Source organism: Oncorhynchus kisutch, linkage group LG27 (assembly GCF_002021735.2).
Source record: "Oncorhynchus kisutch isolate 150728-3 linkage group LG27, Okis_V2, whole genome shotgun sequence".
Lineage (NCBI taxonomy): Eukaryota > Metazoa > Chordata > Actinopteri > Salmoniformes > Salmonidae > Oncorhynchus > Oncorhynchus kisutch.
In genome coordinates this window covers 4723433-4743410 of record NC_034200.2, presented here as the reverse complement: position 1 = coordinate 4743410, position 19978 = coordinate 4723433, and positions in this window count along the sequence as shown.

Sequence of the window (19978 nt, the reverse complement as noted above, 5' to 3'; positions counted from 1 at the left end):
TCATGTGACTAGAAATACCTTTAAAAAAGGTAGGGCGTAGATCAGAAAACCAGTCAGTATCTTGTGTGACCATAATTTGCCTCACATCTCCTTCGCATAGAGTTGATCATGTTGTTTATTGCCTGTGGATTGTTGTTCCACTCCTCTTCAATGGCTGTGTGAAGTTGCTGGATATTGGCAGGAACTGGAACAGGCTGTCGGACACGTCGATCCAGAGCATCCCAAACATGCTCAATGGGTGACATGTCTGGTGAGTATGCAGGCCATGGAAGAACTGGGACATTTTCAGCCCACCAGGAATTGTGTACAGATCCTTGTGACATGGGGCTGTGCATTATCATGGTGACGAGATGAGGAGATGGCGGTGGATGAATTGCATGACAATGGACCTCAGGATCTCGTCATGGTATCTCTTTGCATTAAAATTGCCATTGATAAAATGCAATTGTGTTCATTGTCTGTAGCTTATGTCTGTCCATACCATAACCCCACCACCATCCCTATCTCCAGCATGCCAGTGGCCATCGAAGGTGAGCATTTGCAGTCAGGTCAAGACCCTGGTGTGGATGACGAGCACGCATATGAGCTTCCCTGAGGCGGTTTCTGACAGTTTGTGTAGAAATTCTTAGCTTGTGCAAACTCAGTTTCATCAGCTGTCTGGGCGACCAGCAGGTGAAGAAGCCGGATGTGTAGGTCCTGGGCTGGCGTGGTTATACCTGGTCTGCAGATGAGGCCGGTTGGACGTACTGCCAAATTCTCTGCAATGTCAGCATGCCAATTGCAAAACTTGAGACAACTTTATTATCTTATTATCTTGGCAAAATAGAAATACTTGAATAGTTGAACATGGTGTTTCCTGGGCAGGAATACAAACTTGCACACAGTGGAGTACCCTGGGGCAGAAATCACCAACGCCTGTATTTTTGCATTTTACAACGAGCTCACAATTCTGCATGATCGAGAATAACGTGTGGATCTACTTCTAACATAGTGATGTTGCACACTGCTGAATAAAATCCTGGCATAGGGTGATTTTCCAGGTGGACGGGAGGTTCCCAAGTTCTTTACACCTGTCTGGGTGATGCAGTGGGATGTGCTTTAACCTGAGTGCTACAGAGCAGAAACATAAGGCCAAGGGAGGATAAATTAACCTCACTGCTCAAATTTCAATGCTGGTTCAAGTTGCTGAGAACCACAACTACCTTTGGTAATATGCAATGGTTTTGAAAACAGTTTTGCATATTCATAGGCTTGATCAAGTTGTCACCGATTTACTTGTAATTGATAACTTCATTATTGGAAACATTTTCTTTATTTGCAATGGTGAAACACGAGGGGAGGTGACAGTGACAAGAAGAAAGTTAGCTAACGTTTGGTAAAGAGGTCATACACGCTTGTGTTGACTGATCATATAAGAATGCACAAATAACTTGGCTGGCTAGCAAGCCTAGATTTCCCGCTAAATTTTTTGTTCGATATTGTTACACTTTCTTGCCGCCAAACCAGTCGGACACGACTATTTTGTCCTGCCAGTGCCATGGAGTGAAATTAACGCAGCACATCTGTCCCTGAAAACAAATAGAAAAAAACGTTTGCTACATTTGTCATTAGCTGGCTCGCAAATTCAGGATAAAAAACTGTCCGGGTCTTCACAATTGACACTGCTTATTTTACGTTAAGCTTATTTAGCTGTTCATCCCTAAACAGCTGATAACCAGGACGAGATCGCCTGCTAGCTAGCCATTGCGTCCGACGAGCTAACTTAGCTTGGCTAGTGGGCTGATAAACAGCTGATAACCAGGACGAGATCGCCTGCTAGCTAGCCATTGCGTCCGACGAGCTAACTTAGCTTGGCTAGTGGGCTGATAAACAGCTGATAACCAGGACGAGATCGCCTGCTAGCTAGCCATTGCGTCCGACGAGCTAACTTAGCTTGGCTAGTGGGCTGATAAACAGCTGATAACCAGGACGAGATCGCCTGCTAGCTAGCCATTGCGTCCGACGAGCTAACTTAGCTTGGCTAGTGGGCTGATAAACAGCTGATAACCAGATAACCAGAAATAGAATCTGAGAGATCTCACCTTTTTTCCTTGATTAATTGTCAATGTCGAACCAATGCAATGATATACATTTTATTGGCTTGCTATATCAGCTGATTTTCCTGAATATCTGATATAGCTAGCTAGTTGTTGTTGTTCTAGTGTCCGATGCAACAACAATATCATCATCATGTAGTCATGTATCTGCAGACCAGCGAGGAGGAGAAAAGCCTGCTTTGGGTGAGCTAGCTAGAGCAACATCAGTTAGATAGCTACAGTGCATTCGGAAAGTATTGTATGTTTTACACATTCAAAAATCTCTCAGCCTATCACCCACTGTTATGCAAATGGTTTGCTGTATGTGAGGATGCGCATCCTCACATACAGCAAATCATTTGCATAACAGCTTTTCTCCTCCTCGCTGGTCTGCAGATACATGACTACATGATGAGGCATGCTGGGGGAGAGTTTTTGGGAAAGCGTTGTGTGTGGCTGGTCAGTGCTGGGTGCATTGTCTGTTCATCCAAATAAACTATCAACTTGATTATTCCATGTGAAATCAGTGTTCTAGACTATTTACACCAGTCAACAAACAACGTGGCCTTACAGATTCGTTACAGTAGTCAGACACCTGGACTTTTTCCACATCTTGTTACGTTACAGCTTTATTCTAGAATGGATTCAATTGTTTTTTCATCATCAAGCTACACACAATACCACATAATGACAAAGAAAAACTGGTTTTTGGAAATGTTTGCAAATTTTTTAAATTTTAAAAATTTAAATGGAAATATCACATTCACAGAAGTATTCAGATTCTTTACTCAGTACTTTGTTGAAGCACCTTTGGCATGATTACAGCATCGAGTCTTCTTGGGTATGACGCTACATGCTTGGCACAACTGTGTTTGGGGAGTTTTTCCATTCTTCTCTGCAGATCGTCTCAAGCTCGATCAGGTTGGATGGGGAGCGTCGCTGCACAGCTATTTTCAGGTCTTCTAGAGATGTTTGATCGGGTTCAAGTCCGGACTCTGGCTGTGTGCTTAGGGACATTGTCCTATTGGAAGGTGAACATTTTGCCCCAGTCTGAGGTCCTGAGGTCTTTGGAGCAGGTTTTCATCAAGGATCTCTCTGTACTTTTCTCTGTTCATCTTTCCCTTGATCCAGTCCTTGCCGCTAAAAAACATCCCCACATCATGATGCTGCCACCACTATGCTTCACTGTAGGGATGGTGCCAGGTTTTCTCCAGATGTGACAATTGGCATTCAGGCCAAATAGTTCAATCTTGGTTTCATCAGACCAAAGAATCTTGTTTCTCATGGTCTGGCATTCTTTAGGTGGCTTTTGGCAAAATTTTACTGAGAAGTGGCTTCTGTCTGTTTACGGACATATTCTATCTCTCCCTATCCCAGCCTGCTGCCCCCACATGCTTCAAAATGTCCATCGCTGTTCCTGTACCCAAGGAAGCAAAGGTAACTAAACTATATGACTATCGCCCTGTAGGACTCCTGTCATCATGAAGTGCTTTGAGAAACTAGTCAAGGATCATATCAGCTCTACCTTACCTGACACCCTAGACCCAATTCAATTAGCTTCCTGCCCCAATACATCCACAGATGATGCAATCACCATCGCACTGCCCTATCCCATCTGGACAAGAGGAATACCTACAGTATGTAAGAATGCTGCTTATTGACTATAGCTCAGCATTCAACAGTATAGTACCCTCCAATCTCATCATTAAACTTGGGGCCCTGGGTCTGAACCCCGCCCTGTGCAACTAGGTCTTGGACTTCCTGACGGGCCGCCCCACAGATGGTGAAGGTAGGAAGCAACACCTCCACTTCGCTGATCCTCAACACAGGGGCCACACAAGGGAGCGTGCTCAGCCCCCTCCTGTACTCCCTGTTCACCCATGACTGTGTGGCCATGCACACCTCCAATTCAATCATCAAGTTTTCAGATGACACAATAGTAGTAGGCCTGATTACCAAGAATGACAAGACAGCCTACAGGGAGGAGGTGAGGGAACTGCGAGAGTGGTGCCAGGAAAATAATCTCTCACCCAACGTCAACAAAACAAAAGAGATTATCGTGGACTTCAGGAAACAGCAGCATTCCTCTATTCACATCGACGGGACCGCAGTGGTGAAAGTGGAAAGCTTCAAGTTCCTCGGTGCAAACATCACTGACAAACTGAAATGGTCCACCCACACAGACAGTGTGATGAAGAAGGCGCAACAGTGCCTCTTCAACCTCAGGATCCTGAAGAAATTTGGCTTGGCACCTAAAAGCCTCACAAACATTTACAGATGCACAATTGAGAGCATCCTGTTGGGATGTATCACCGCCTGGTACGGCAACTGCACCGCCCACAACCACAGTGCTCTCCATAGGGTGGTGCAGTCTGCCCAACGCATGACCAGGGAACAAACTACGTGCCCTCCACAACACCGACAGCACCCGATGTCACAGGAAGGCCAAAAAGATCATCAAGGACAACAAACACCCGAGCCACTGCCTGTTCACCACGCTATCATCCAGAAGGTAATGTAAGTACAGGTGCATCAAAGCTTGGACCAAGAGTCTGAAAAACAGCTTCTATCTCAAGGCCATCAGACTGTTAGCCATCACTAACACCTTAGAGGCTGATGGACTATATACATAGACTTGAAATCACTGGCCACTTATTTTGCACGACCCACCTCACCTTATATACTGTATTCTATTCTATTCTACTGTATTTTAGTCTATGTCGCTCCGACATTGCTCGTCGAAATATTTATTTACTTTACTTTAAATTTGTGTGTATTGTGTGTATTGTTTGAAATGGTTAGATATTACTTGTTAGATATTGCTGCACGGTTGGAGCTAGAAACACAAGCATTTCGCTACACCCACAATAACATATGCTAAACGTTTAAGTGACCAATAACATTTTATTTGGAGTACATTCCATATTATGTTTTAATATATTTGTACTGGATTGCTATTTGTCTCAATACGTCCAAATCATCAGAATGAAGAATACTGAATTATGGTGAATTGCCAAGTGATCCAAGTTCTCATTGAAATAATCAAATCCTATTTGGCACATGCGCCGAATACAACAGTACCTTACTGTGAAATGCGTACCTACAAGCCCATTAACCAACAATGCAGTTTCAAGAAAATAGAGTTAAGAAAATATTTACTGAATAAACTAAAGCAACAGGCTATATACAGGGGGTAAATGTGAGGGGGTACAGGTTAGTCGAGGTAATTTGTACATGTAGGTAGGGGTAAAGTGACTATGCATAGATAATAATCAGTGAGTAGCAGCAATGTCAAAAACGAAAGGGGGGGGGTGTCAATGCTAATTGTCCAGGTGGCCATTTGATTCAATGTTCAGCAGTCTTATGGCTTGGGGGTAGAAGCTGTCAAGGAGCCTTTTGGACTTAGACTTGGTGCTCCGGTAGCGCTTGCCGTGCGGTAGCAGAGAGAACAGTCTATGACTTGGGTGACTTTGATCGTTTTTTGGGCCTCTCTCTGACAATGACTAGTATATTAGGTCCAGGATGGCAGGAAGCGTGGCCCCAGTGATGTACTGGGCTGTACGCACTACCCTCTGTAGCTTCTTACGGTTGGATGCCGACTAGTTGCCATACCAGGCGGTGATGCAACCAGTCTCGATAGTGCAGCTGTAGTTTTTTTTGGGAGGATCTGAGGACCCATGCAAAATCTTTTCAGTCTCCCGAGGGGGAAAAGGCGTTGTCATGCCCTCTCACAACTTTCTTGGTTTGTTTGGTCCATGATAGCTTTTTGGTGACATGGACATCAAGGAACTTCAAACTCTCGACCCGCTCCACTACAGCCCCATCGATGTGAATGGGGGCGTATTCGGCCGTCTTTTTCCTGTAGTCCACAATCTTCTCCTTTGTCTTGTTCATGTTGAGGGAAAGGTTGTTGTCCTGGCACCACACTGCCAAGTCTATGACTTCCTCCCTATAGGCTGTTTCATTGTTGTTGGTGATCAGGCCTACCAACATTGTGTCGTCAACAAACTTAAAGATGGTGTTGGAGTCGTGCTTGACCACACAGTCGTGGGTGAACAGGGAGTACAGGAGGGGACTAAGCATGCACCCCTGAGGTGCCCCCGTGTTGAGGATCAGCATTGGCAGATGTGTTGTCACCTACCCTTACCACCTGGAAAGTCCAGGATCTAGTTGAAGAGGGAGGTGTTTAGTCCCATGGTTCTTAGCTTAGTGATGAGCTTTGTGGGCACTATTGTATTGAACACTAAGCTGTAGTTAATGAACAGGGCGGAAGGTAGCCTAGTGGTTAGAGTGTTGGGTCAGTAACCGAAAGGTTGCTGGATCGAATCCTCATGCTGACAAGGTACAAATATGTTGTTCTGTCCTTGAACAAGGCAGTTAACCCACTGTTCCCCGGTAGGCTGTCATTGTAAATAAGAATTTGTAAAACAGCATTCTCACATAGGTGGGAAAGGGCAGTGTGGAGTGTGTTTGAGATTGTGTCATCTGTGGATCTGATTGGGTGATATGCGAATCGGATTGGGTCTAGGGTTTCCGGGATGATGGTGTTGATGTGAGCCATGGCCAACCTTTCAAAGCACTTCATTGACGTGAGTGCTACGGGGCGGTAGTCATTTATGCAGGTAACATTCACTTTCCTGTGCACAGGGACCATGATGGTCTGCTTGAAACATGTAGGTATGACAGACTTGGTCAGGGAGAGATTTAAAAATGTCAGCGAAGACACTTTCCAGTCGGTCCTCGCATGTCATGAGTACACTTCCTGGTAATCCATCTGGCCCCACCTGTTTAAAAGTCTTGCTCACATCTGGTACGGAGAGCATGATCACACAGTCGTCCGGAACAGCTGGTGCTCTCATGCATGCTTCAGTGTTGCTTGCCTCAAAGTGAGCATAAAAGGCATTTAGCCTGTGTGCTAGGCTCACATCATTGGGCAGCTCGTGACTGGGTTTTACTTTGCAGTCTGTAATAGTTTGCAAGCCCTGACACATCTGACGAACGTCAAAGCAGGTGTAGTATGATTCAATCTTAGTCCAGTATTGACGTTTTGCCTATGAGGGCATAGCGTGATTTGTTATAAAAGTCCAGGTTAGTGTCCCTTTCCTTGAAAGCCAGCAGATCTAGCCTTTAGCTCGGTGCTGATATTGCCTGTAATCCATGGCTTCTGGTTGGGATATGTACATACGGTCACTGTGGGGACAACATCGTCAATGCACTTACTGATGAAGCCGGTGACTGAGGTGGTATACTCCTCAATGCCATTGGATGAATCCCGGAACATATTCCAGTCTGTGCTAGCAAAACAGTCCTGTAGCGTAGCATCCGCATCATCTGACTACCTCCGTATTGAGCGAGACACTGGTACTCCGTGCTTTAGTTTTTGCTTGTAAACAGGAATCAGGAGGATAGAATTATGGTCAGATTTTCCAAATGGAGGGCGAGGGAGAGTTTTGTACTTGTTTCTGTGTGTGGAGTAAAGGTGGTCGAGAGTTTTTTCCCCCTCTGGTTGCACATTGTGACATGCTGGTAGAAATGAGGTAAAACGGATTTAAGCTTTCCTGCATTAAAGTCCCCGGCCACTAGGAGCACCGCTTCTGGATGAGCATTTTCTTGTTGGCTTATGGCCTGATACAGCTCATTGAGTGCGGTTTTAGTGCAAGTGTCGGTTTGTGGTGGTAAATAGACGGCTACGAAAAATATAGATGAACTCTTGGTAGATAGTATTGTTTACAGCTTATCATGAGGTACTCTAACTCAGGCTAGTAATACCTCGAGACTACCTTAATTTTCGACATCGCGTATCAGCTGTTATTGACAAATAAACCCTCGTCTTACCGGACGTAGCTGTTCTGTCCTGCTGATACATGGAAAACCCAGACAACTTTATAATATCTGTGTCGTCGTTCAGCCACGACTCGGTGACACATAAGATATTTCAGTTTTTATTCAGTTTTTAATCATGCGAATGATGTTGATTTGGGCCTTCTCTGGGAGCCGCATTATAGCCTTCGCTTCAGACTCATTAAAGAAAAATCTTCATCCAGTTCAAGGTGAGTAATCGCTGTTCTGATGTCCAGAAGCACTTTTCGGTCATAAGAGACGGTAGCGTCAACATTATGTACAAAATAAGTTACAAACAATGTGAAAAAACACACAAATAGCACAATTGGTTAGGAGCCCGTAAAACGGCAGCCATCCCCTCTGCCACCATGTTGTGCTTTCAGATCTGCTAAGCACATCTCTGCCTCTGCTATCCACACAACCAATGCCTCAGAGTGGTTGGGTAAGCTTCTTCCTGCCTGGCCCTGACCAGGGTGTATACAGTAGGTGGATACAAAAGTAGCATTGGATGCTTTGTGAATATGTGCGTCCTGGTGTAATGTGCCCACTAACCCCCTTATTGTATATGGAACAACAACGTTTTCCCGGTGAGATATTCACTGTCCCGCCCCTCCCCCACAATTGTTATCTTCCTCCCTCTCAGAATCTTGTTTGCAGACTTCCTGATTAAGCTAATCCTGTGGCTGGAGGGCTTCTTATAGCAGCCATCTTATGATGGCCATCTTGGCTTTGTGGTTTGGCATCTCCGTGCCCCTCTCCTTTCGTGGGCGCCTAGCCTACTTCGGCTTCAAGAGGCTTCAAGATCACACTGTATGAATAACTCTTTCCGGTCATTTGACATCATGTGCATTTCCCCCCTGTGTTTACGATCTCTTTCACGCTGGCATAACAGAGAAAACATTGCACACTAACAAGGATCTAACAGTGTCTTGATGAGTTTCTATGCTACCCTCTGTGCTCCATACGATTGAGCAGCAAACCAAGTTCACTCGGCAGATCCATGACGATTCATTCATCACCAAGCCCATGCCCAGCATCGTATTGGTGGGCGTCCTGCCCTTCGGCTGCATCTTCATCCAGCTCTTCTTCATCCTCAAAAGCATCTGGTAAGAACAAGGGTCAGGTCTGCCTCTCAACCATGAGCCTGAATTACTCTAGTAGTGCATGTATAATGATTCATAAAAAATGTAAAAGTTAATGATTGTGTAATTAACATTTACAATTTAACTAATAAGTAAACACCTACTGATTTATTTGAACCACGGTCAACTCAGCCTCTAAGCAAGGAGACTGAATTTGATTAATTATTGAGTATTTGCTCAAAAAAATTTCTCACCAGATGTACTACATGTTTGGGTTCCTATTCCTAGTGTAAAAAAATTTCCTCATCACCTGCTCCAAGGCCAGCTGTGGGTGTAGCCATACATACATGGATCTGGTTATCACAGTAATGGCATACTGTGCTCCCCCTTTGTATGTAGGTATCCTAGCAGTTAAAGAGTGTTGGGCAAGTAACTGAAATGTTGCTGGTTTGAATCCCCAATCCAGCATGGGGGGGGGGGAATCTGCCGTTCTACCCTTGAGCAAGGCAGTTAACCCCCAACAACTGATCCCCGGGCGTCAATGACGTGGATGTTGATTAAGGCAGCCCACCACACCTCTCTGATTCAGATGGGATTGGGTTAAATGCAGAAGACACATTTCAGTTGAATGCATTGTTGTGCAACTGACTAGCTATCACCTTTCCTAAATTCACAGTGTAATATTTTTTCAATGTTTCCAGTTTGCCAGATTATCGGTGTCAGTATGTTTAACTATCAAGTGTGAAGTCTGTCAACAAATCTATTTTTGAGCCTCCCGAGTGACGCAGTGGTCTGCATCACTGCAGACCCTGGTTCGATCCCAGGCCACAATCGTGAGACCCATGAGGCAGTGCACAATTGGCCCAGCGTCGTCCGGGTTAAATCAAATCAAACTTTATTTGCTACATGCGCCGAATACAACAAGTGTGGACGTTACCTTACAAGCCCTTAACCAACAGTGCAGTTCAAGAAGAAAATATTTACCAAGTAGGCTAAAATACGTAATAAAAGTAACACAATAAGAATAACGAGGCTATATACAGGGGGCACCGGTACCGAGTCAGTGTGCAGGAGTACAGGCTAGTTGAGGTAATCTGTACATGTAGGTGGGGCAAAGTTACATATGCATAGGTAACACACAGCGAGTAGGGGGAGGGTTTGGCGACTCCTTGTGGCCAGCCGGGCGCATGAACACTGAATACGGTCTCCAGGTACATTGGTGCGGCTGGCTTCCGGGTTAAGCGAGCAGTGTGTCAAGAAGCAGTGCGGCTTGGCGGGTGTCGTGTTTCAGAGGACACATGGCTCTTGATCCTTCAGCTCTCCCGAGTCCGTACGAGAGTTGCAGAGACGGGACAAGGCTAATTGGATATCACAAAATTAGGGAGAATAAGAGTAAAAATACAAAAAAACTAAAATCTCACTCAATTTATCACTGGCACACTACAGTGTGCCATTTCTTTATTGAGCCAAACCTAAAGAGTGTGTTGTGTACAGGACTCACTCACTGCTGGTGGCACTCTTCCCTGACCAGTCTCTTCATGGCAGTCTACCTGTTTGACGTTTGCTACTTCTCCAAGCTGAAGAGCTGTGCGGCCATCATCATCCTCTACTTCACCATATGCTCAGATTCTTCCACTCTACAAGGGAGTCAACAGTGCCACACTACACAAAGCGAGACTCTAAAAGGTTTTTGAAGAGGAGCTCAAACAAATAGGGTTTCTCCAGATTTTTACAAACACAGTTCTGGAGTTTTTGGCAGGCTCATCATCCGTTTCCACCACTCAATATAGGCATTGTAGTCGTCTTTAATAAATTTAAATTGGTGGTGTTCTAATAGCGAGCCACGCTGGGATTGCAACAGGCAATGTTTTTACACTCCTCAAAGTCCAGTGTTGGTGATCGAGTGCCCACTGGAGCCTCTTATTTTTAGCTGATTGGCGTGGAACCCGGTGTGGTCATCAGTTGCAATAGCCTATCTGTGACAAGTTGTGCATTCTGAAATGTTTTACATGCCACTATTGTACTGGGCCGTTTCGTCCGTTGCACGATTCTTGCCATTCTCCGTCGACATCTCTTATCAACAAGCCGTTTTCACCCACATGTGTCACTATCGTCGGAATGGACCAAAGCACAGCGTACTTAGAGTTCCACATGTTTAATAAATATGAAACTCACCAAAAATAGAAGAAAACTAAATGTGATGTTCTGGGCTGCTCACAGGCAGCTGCACAAAAACAAGATCCCACAAAAAACAGGTGGAAAAAGGAGCCCCAATCAGAGACAACGATAGGCAGCTGCCTCAGATTGGGAAACATACCAGGCCAACAAAGAAATAGAAAACAGATTGCCCACCCCTAGTCACACCCTGACCTAACCAAATAGAGAATTAAAAGGATCTCTAAGGTCAGTTGACTGGATGTTTTGTTTATTGCACCATTCTAGGTAAACTCCAGACATTGTCTTGCGTGAAAAGCCCAGGATGGCGGACGTTTTTGAGATACTGGATGGTCTGGCGCTGACAATCATACCACACTCAGTGATCACTAGTTTTGCACAGTCTAACATTCAATTGAAGAGTAACTGAATGCCTCGATGCCTGTCTGCTTGCTTTGGTGTACCTAATAAACTGGCCAGTGGGTGTACGCCAAAAGCAGAGTTCTCAAATCCCACGGCAAACAACCACAGAGACAGGCCAAAGTGCAATCAAAAGTTGTTTAATGTAAATTCAGCTTTTATAGCAATGACAATACAGTATCACTACAGCCCGATAAGAAACACAAAAGAGCTATAGGCTAACTGAGCACAGGGGCAAACTAAGACAGCAGTTGATTCACTCACCGAGCGGTGGCCAATGATCATTCGCTCGGTTCTTTCCGAGCAATATTAGTTCGGCCCTACCCGAGCATGGTTCATTCAGTCGGCTCTACCCGAACAGGGGTCGTTAGTATATGGTTGTCAATGGCAGGTCGCTGACTGTCCCTTGCGCCACACCAGCTATGTGGTAGCATTGGGTGTATCCTTTCACGGTTGCGTCGGGCGTGTCCCCCGTGTCTGTAGTCACGGAAGACAGAAAACAAACAATTAAAGCATGTACTGGCCAACAATTGGAGTCACACTCCACACTGGAAATAGGTACTTTCCATTAGTAGTACTATAGAGAGCGTTGCATGAGTTGAGCTCTTGGTAGCCTGGCTAGGTTGTCAGTGGCTGCTTGCTGGGTGGTCTCTCTCTCTCTGTGCAAGGCCTCCTGGGTTGTAGTGTTGGGTGTGTCATCAGGTGGAGAGAGGCAGCAGAGGTGGACATCCATCGGTTGAGAAGTCCCTGGTCCCAATCGCCCTGAAGGTAAGTTCCAGATCCTTTTAACTTAGTTCTGGGGCGTGTTTAGCAATTTGTTTGAGGAGGTGATGGGGAATTGGCAAGAGCTGTCTCAAAACAATCTGGGGATCACAGCACACCAAGCAACGAAATACAATATTTCATGCAATTCAATTTCACTCATGAGAATGTCCGATATTAAGTAAAAAGAAATCGTTGTGAACACAGCACACATGATTAAAAGGCACTCAAATATGCATGATAGAAAATAATACCTGCTAATATATAAACACTGTCCGTGTCTAGTTTAGTAAGAGTGTCACATACAGAGACTATAAAACATTAGGAACCCCCGCACCACTCCCCCTTTTGTTCTCAGAACAGCCTCAATTTGTCGGGACAGGGACTCTACAAGGTGTAGAAAGCGTCCCATAGGGATGCTGGCTCATGTTGACTCCAATGCTTCCCACAAGTGTGTCAAGTTGGCTTGATGTCCTTTGGGGAGTGGTCCATTCTTGATACACACAGGAAACTGTTGAGCGTGAAAAACCTAGCAGCGTTGCAGTTCTTGACACATACCGATGCGCCTGGCACCTACTACCATGCCTGTTCAAAGGCACTGAAATCGTTTGTCATGCCCATTCACCTTCTGAATGGCACACATACACAATCCATGTCTCAAGGCTTATAAATCATTTTTCAACCTGTCTCCTCTATTTCATCTACACTGATTTTGATTGAACAGGTGACATCAATAAGGGAGCTTTCACCTGGATTCACCTGGTCAGTCTTTCTCTTAATGTTTTGTATACTCAGTGTATATGTATATATTACATATTCAATAAGAAAGATATCACACAATACTTTACAAGGCGATGATTCTTGTCATGTTTGTTTGTCAACCAGCTCCACTTTACATTTGTTTCATCTGGCTTTGAACACATTGGACAATAGTGCAATATTGCATACAGAATTTTTAAGGAGATATACAAAACAGGTCTGATGAAACCCTTGAGCCCTGCTTGGATGTACTGTACTTGGGTACCCTACTCTGCACTGGGGCATTGTCTGAGCAGACACCTGCCTACTGTTGCTTTCATCCTTCCACTTGACATTGTGCCTTAGATGTTTATGGACTACTGCCATACTTGAACTTCAGTTGGATGTATTATTTTTTACTCTTCTGTGGCCAGGTGTAGCTCTTGCCACCCTCCTGGCTTTCTACTGGCCTGTACCAGAAACTACATCCCCTCCAAGGTGCTTCTCTCCTTGCTATCGTACTGGTAACAAGGCCTCTGTTGTGTTGTAGTTTTGATGGGCCCCAGCCTTTAATTGCATTGAGTAAGTCACCGCTCTCTCCTTACTGTTGTTATGCTGGTGAGTTTTGTGCCTTGAATGTGTTTATTGTGGGTCCTAGTGCTGGCTGGTTTTTAGTCTGTGATTGGGTTTTAGATTGCTTCTTATAACTCGGATGATCCTACAAACTGTGTGATTCAATCTAACTAACTATCACACTGTGTATATTGATTTACTTTCAGAGAATTCCTCGCCAAACTATTTTCTTTGCATCGATTTTCGCAGAATTTAAAAACATTTTTTTTTTACTGATTGGCAGCTACCACTTTCAGAGACTACGGTGAACGTTTCATTCCATGTGGGAGCTGCACCTACTTTTCACAGTTCCGGGAATAATATTGTCCAGCCAAATTTCCAATGTGGAAACTGTCAGCTTATTGAGGAATATATGTCTGAACTGGATGTCCAGAGTAATAAAATTGAGATATTGCAGAGTATCCTGTATAGGTCCCACTCATGTTCCTTCTCCACTCCTCAGCCTGGTCGTTGTGCTACTGCCTCGCCACTGTGTTGCCACTCTCTGACTGACTGGCCAGGGCAGAGACCCCTCCTCTCCCATCTCACCCGCCCTTCCCATCCTACCCCCCCTCCCATCCTGGCCCCCACTCCCCACCCTCCTTGGAGAATAAAGGAGCAAGGACGCTTTATGAGGAACTGGCAGATGCCACGGTTATTGATCCTGCTTCTCAGTGGAGGCACGTCACACACCATAAACCCAGTGCAAGGCAGCGTTCTTTGGTGAATGGGGCTGAAATGGCTCTGGGGGATCCCATCCTGCTTACCAGCAGTTTCACCCACCTGTTTCTAGATATTCCTGCTCCTTCCTCCTCTACCCTGTCAACCGAAGGTCCAGCTCAGGTGATCTCTACCACAGGTCCGTACCTCCTGGTCTCCCTCTCACATCAGGCCTCAAGGGTGTCTGAGGCTCCAGCCCCCCCCCCCCCTTTCCCTACTTGGAGGGCTTCTATTGACGATGTGAGCCCCCTGTCCCCCATCTCCCATCGGTCCTCAAGAGGCTCAGAAAAGGCTGGACATCCATGGCCATTCACCTTCCTCCAGCCATCCTCATTGGTAGTTCCATGGTGAGGCACATCTCGGATCCTGGAGCAAAAACCCTGTGCTACCCGGGGGCTACAGTGAAGGACATAACAGGATTTCTTCCATCTGCCAAGGGCTGCTGCTCTCATTGTGCATACAATTTCAAACGCTTTTTGGAAGGAAAAGATGCTCTACAGGGATGATGGACTCCATCCAAACTATCTAGAAGCCTGGGCCCTCTCTTCACATTTCAAGGCCACGTTAAGATATTGACTCAGAGACAGACCAAGCCCCACTCAGGTAATACCTCCCATCCTCTCTAAGAGTTATCATCGTACTGTTGTCTGTACTGCCAGGGGGGTTGTGAGTTGTCATCTTCTACCCATTCATTTGAATTCCACTCTTAGATCTGCGATTGTTAGCTCAAAAGAGGAACCCACTGTGGTCTGCTCACCCATTGCTTTTAGTTAAAATGTGAATTCTATAAACTTGAATACCCCCTTAGTTTTCAAATCACGTAGAGTGCTTGCGCTGTTGCACAATAGCAACCAAGGCCATGTAAGTCTGTTTACAACATTCCATCATTGGTTACTCTGAGAGTTCATCATATTGACATTGGCTGTGGTCGCAGGCCCTATCATTATTACTAATAGGGATAGACCAAATGGTGCAATTTTATTCAATCTTATAGACATACCAACTATATCAATATCAACCACCAGGCCTGCAACCACCTATTGAACATAGCTTGCTTGAGTTGGAGTTTCCATGTGACTTTTAAAAAAGTTTTAAAAAGACAGGTTGAAACTGGATAATATCAAGATCAGGGCTATGCAGATGAATCTGGGAATTCTGGTATTGACTGAAACTTGTATCTCTGAGGACAATTAAAACAATGTATATATACTACCTTTCACAGGTTTGGGGTCACTTAGAAATGTCCTTATTTTTTAAAGGAAAGCACATTTCTTGTCCATTAAAATGACATAAAATTGATCAGAAATACAGTGTAGTCATTGTTAATATTGTAAATGACTACTGTAGCTGGAAACGGCAGGTTTTTAATGGAATATCTACATAGGCGTACAGAGGCCCATGATCAGCAACCATCACTCCTGTGTTCCAATGGCATGTTGTGTTAGCTAATCCAAGTTTACAATTTTAAAAGGCTAATTGATCATTAGAAAACCCTTTTGCAATTATGTTAGCACAGCTGAAAACGGTTGTTCTGATTAAAGAAGCAATAAAACTGGCCATCTTTAGACTAGTTGAGTATCTGGAGCGTCAGCATATGTGGGTTTGACCCTAGACCAAAATGGCTGCCGCCCTATGGGACCCCCAATCCCGGCCACTTGTGATACAGCCTGGAATCGACCAGGATGTCTGTAGTGACGCCTCAACCACTGCGATGCAGTGCCTTAGATCGCTGCGTCACTCGGGAACCTGCCTTCTGGACTCTGATAGTAATATGGAGGGTTATCATGTGTTCAGAGCTGACAGACAGGGTAGAGGTGGTGGAGTAGCTATTTTTTGTGATAAATTAGCAAACATTTCTTACCCTGTTTTCGCTTTATGATTATGGGGTATTGTGTGCAGATTGATGAGAAAAAATACATATTTAATCAATTTTAGAATTATGCTGTAACGTAACAAAATGTGGAAAAAGGTCTGAATAAATTCTGAGTGCACTGTATGTACAATATTTGCACGTTATTCTTTAAAAAATTCTTCAAGCTCTGTCAAGTTTGTTGTTGATCATTTTCAAGTCTTGCCACAGATTTTTAAGTCGATTTTTAAGTCAACTGTAACAAGGCCACTCAGGAATATTCAACGTCGTCTTGGTAAGCAACTCAAATGTATATTTGGCCTTAGGTTATTGTCCTGCTGAAAGGTGAATTTGTCACTCAGTGTCTGTTGAAAAGCAGACTAAATCAGGTTTTCCTCTTGGATTTTGGCTGTGCTTAGCTCTTTTCCGTTTCTTTTTATGTTAAAAAACGTCCTTGCCCTTGCTGATGACAAGCATACTTATAACATGATGCAACCTCCACCATGCTTAAAAATATGAAGTGGTACTCTGATGTGTTGGATTTACCCAAAACATAACACTTTGTATTCGGGACATAAAGTTAATTTCTTTGACACATTTTTTGCAGTTTTACTTTATTGCAAACAAGATGCATGTTTTGGGATATTTTTATTCTGTACAGGCTTCCTTTTATTCACTGTCATTTAGGTTAGTATTGGGGAGTAGCTCCAATGTTGTTGGTCCATTCACAGTTTTCTCCTTTCACAGCCATTCAATTCTGTAACTGTTTTAAAGTCACAATTGGCCTCATGGTGAAATCCCTGAGCGGTGTCCTTCCTCTCCGGTAACTGAGTTAGGAAGGACTCCTGTGTCTTTGTAGTGACTGGGTGTTTTGATACACCATCCAAAGTGTATTAGTAACTTCACCGTGCTCAAAGGGATATTCAATGTCTGCTTTTTATTTTACCCATCTACCAATAGGTGCCTTCTTTGCATGGTGTGAAATAGGCAATGTAGATATGCTGTCTTAAGGGCAGATTTTCAGAACCAAGCAGAAGCTTCTGATGCAGATGTGTCCATATTTATTCTCAGTGTTCAATAGTGATAGCCGGCGATAAATATTTACAAGACAAACAGGTTGACAATAGACTTCTCAAACAAAATAACAAACCGCACTATGCCTAAAACAGGCTTACCCTGTAACTTCCATAGCTCTTACAGGTTGGGGGTGTACCTGGCTCAAGCAGCCTCCTCACTTAAATTCTAAAGCAGAACTCAATTATTCTCTCCAAAAATGCCCAAGGAACACTTCATGGAACATACCAATATGTATGGCAACATAACACCAACATCTGGCTAATACAAATGTAACATACATTCTGTCTAAAACAGACGTGACCACTTCCATGCGCAATTTCAATTGGGCACACGTTAAGCAACATTAATCATGAATTGTTACGTTAATTGAATCGGTGAATGGAGGCAACCCAGTTAGACTAAAATGACTCAAATGAAAATTACTAAAATGACAGAACAGACAGGTCACATGGAGCTCCGACACAACATGGGAAGTTTGAACAAAGCAAAGCATTCACAGAATGAACCAAAACAGAGTTTCTAACTTTTGTTGCGATGATTCTGTTCCCCGAAACAACATTTCACTCTGGTAGGCTAGACAGAAAAATTACTGAATGACAATGCTGTAACTTTAGTAGGAGATACAGTATGCATCTTTCAAATTATTTGCCACAGATAAAGCAATCCACACATCATTTTTAAGTTGAATAAATGGCAGAGAGACAGCAGCAAACAGCCTGCTCTGCCCCTATTTTATTTTTGTAACCTTTTATTTATCTAGGTAAGTCAGTTAAGAACAAATTCTTATTTTCAATGACAGCCAAGGAACATTGGGATAACTGCCTGTTCAGGGGTAGAACAGCAGATTTGTACCTTGTCAGCTCAGGGATTTCAACTTGCAACCTTTCAGTTACTAGTCCAACGCTCTAACCACTAGGCTACCCTGCCGCCCCTAGTCTGCTGATGCACTGTGCTTTTACCTGACCCAACATTACAACGTAGCGATTGGTTCTTTGGAAATATGCTAAAGTAGGGATTGACTGCTGCGAACATGTCTAAAACTTCATCAGCAAGCGGTCAATATTTCATAAATAAGTGACAATCTAGACGCTGTTTATCAGTGCAGTGCCCAACATCCTTAGCTAGCTAGCTAAAATTAAATCCCTGTGTTTGGTAGTGAAGCTAGCTAGCAGCAAGCAGGCTACAACAAGCTAAATCAGCTGATGAAATCACTGGCGACTGTTATACTTGTACGTATTTTGTGCAGGAGCAAAGAAATGTAGTTTTGTTTTTACATCTTTCTCAGTGTCTATCAGAGTATGCATCTGTGTCTGCCCCAGTGCTCGTGTTTCATAGCGAGTGAGTCATACACAAGACAGATCGCTGGAGACAATGCTTGGAAATGGTTTTTGAATTTTTGAATATTGATTAACAACTGTCAGTTGGGATGTCGAGTGGACAAAATGATAATTTTGTCCAAAACACTTGAGTGATCATTATCGAACACAACTGCAAGTGGCAACTCGATAAAGGGCTTAATGGCCAAGTGTTAGGTTTGAGATTCAGCCAATGACTGCGGTAGATAGACAGAACATCATTGTCCCCTAGCGATCATACGCAATAGGACCACTATATGCAATAGGACTATATTCGGCATTGTGCACATGCAATTTTATGCATTTTTCTTACCGTTTTAACGGAAAACCGATAAATAAATAATTGCAGTTAAGTTAAACCTTAAGAGGGGGGGGTTAACCTTTTTTCCCCTTCACATCCCTAACAAGCACTCGTGTCAGAATACAGGAAGACCAGCCTTAGTTACCTTCGCTGACAGATGCAATCGAGATTTTGCTCTCTCCCTCTCTCTCTCTTCTCCCTCTCGTCAATCTTATACACCCTAGCTGTCTGTCTTTCTCTCACACATTCTCATTGTTCCACTGTGACAATGGAGGGGGAACACACACACAGCAGTGAGGCTCTCAGCATGTCCGTAGTCATACAGTCTCAGGGAGAAAGACGGAGCTCTCTCCTCTTCTCGCCTTCTGACCGTCTTTGGGTTTACCCTCTGTGGAAAGAGTTCTACATGAAAACCAAAAGGGTTCTACCTGGAACCAAAAAGGGTTCTCCTATGGAGCCAAAGAACCCGTTGAGGTTCTAGATAGCAATTTTTTCTAAGAGAGTATATCGTTCCAAACAATGTCTTAAAATTAACAAAATAAATAAGGACACTTTTGAGATATTCATATTTTTATGTTGAACAAATTAATATGAACATGCGTATTTCAGAATCTAGTCATGCTTCATATGTTAGAGCACACTATAAGGCGGGGGGGGGGCAACTAGATTCAGCCACGGGCCGTTGTTTGTCAGAGCGAATGGTCGGGGGGGGAGGGCAACTAGATTCAGCCACGGGCCGTTGTTTGTCGGAGCGAATGGTCGGGGGCAACTAGATTCAGCCACGGGCCGTTGTTTGTCGGAGCGAATGGTCAGGGAGGGAGGCAACTAGATTCAGTCACGGGCCGTTGTTTGTCGGAGCGAATGGTCGGGGGGGGGGGCAACTAGATTCAGCCACGGGCCGTTGTTTGTCGGAGCTAATGGTCGGGGGGGGGGGGAGCAACTAGATTCAGCCACGGGCCGTTGTTTGTCAGAGCGAATGGTCAGGGGGGGGG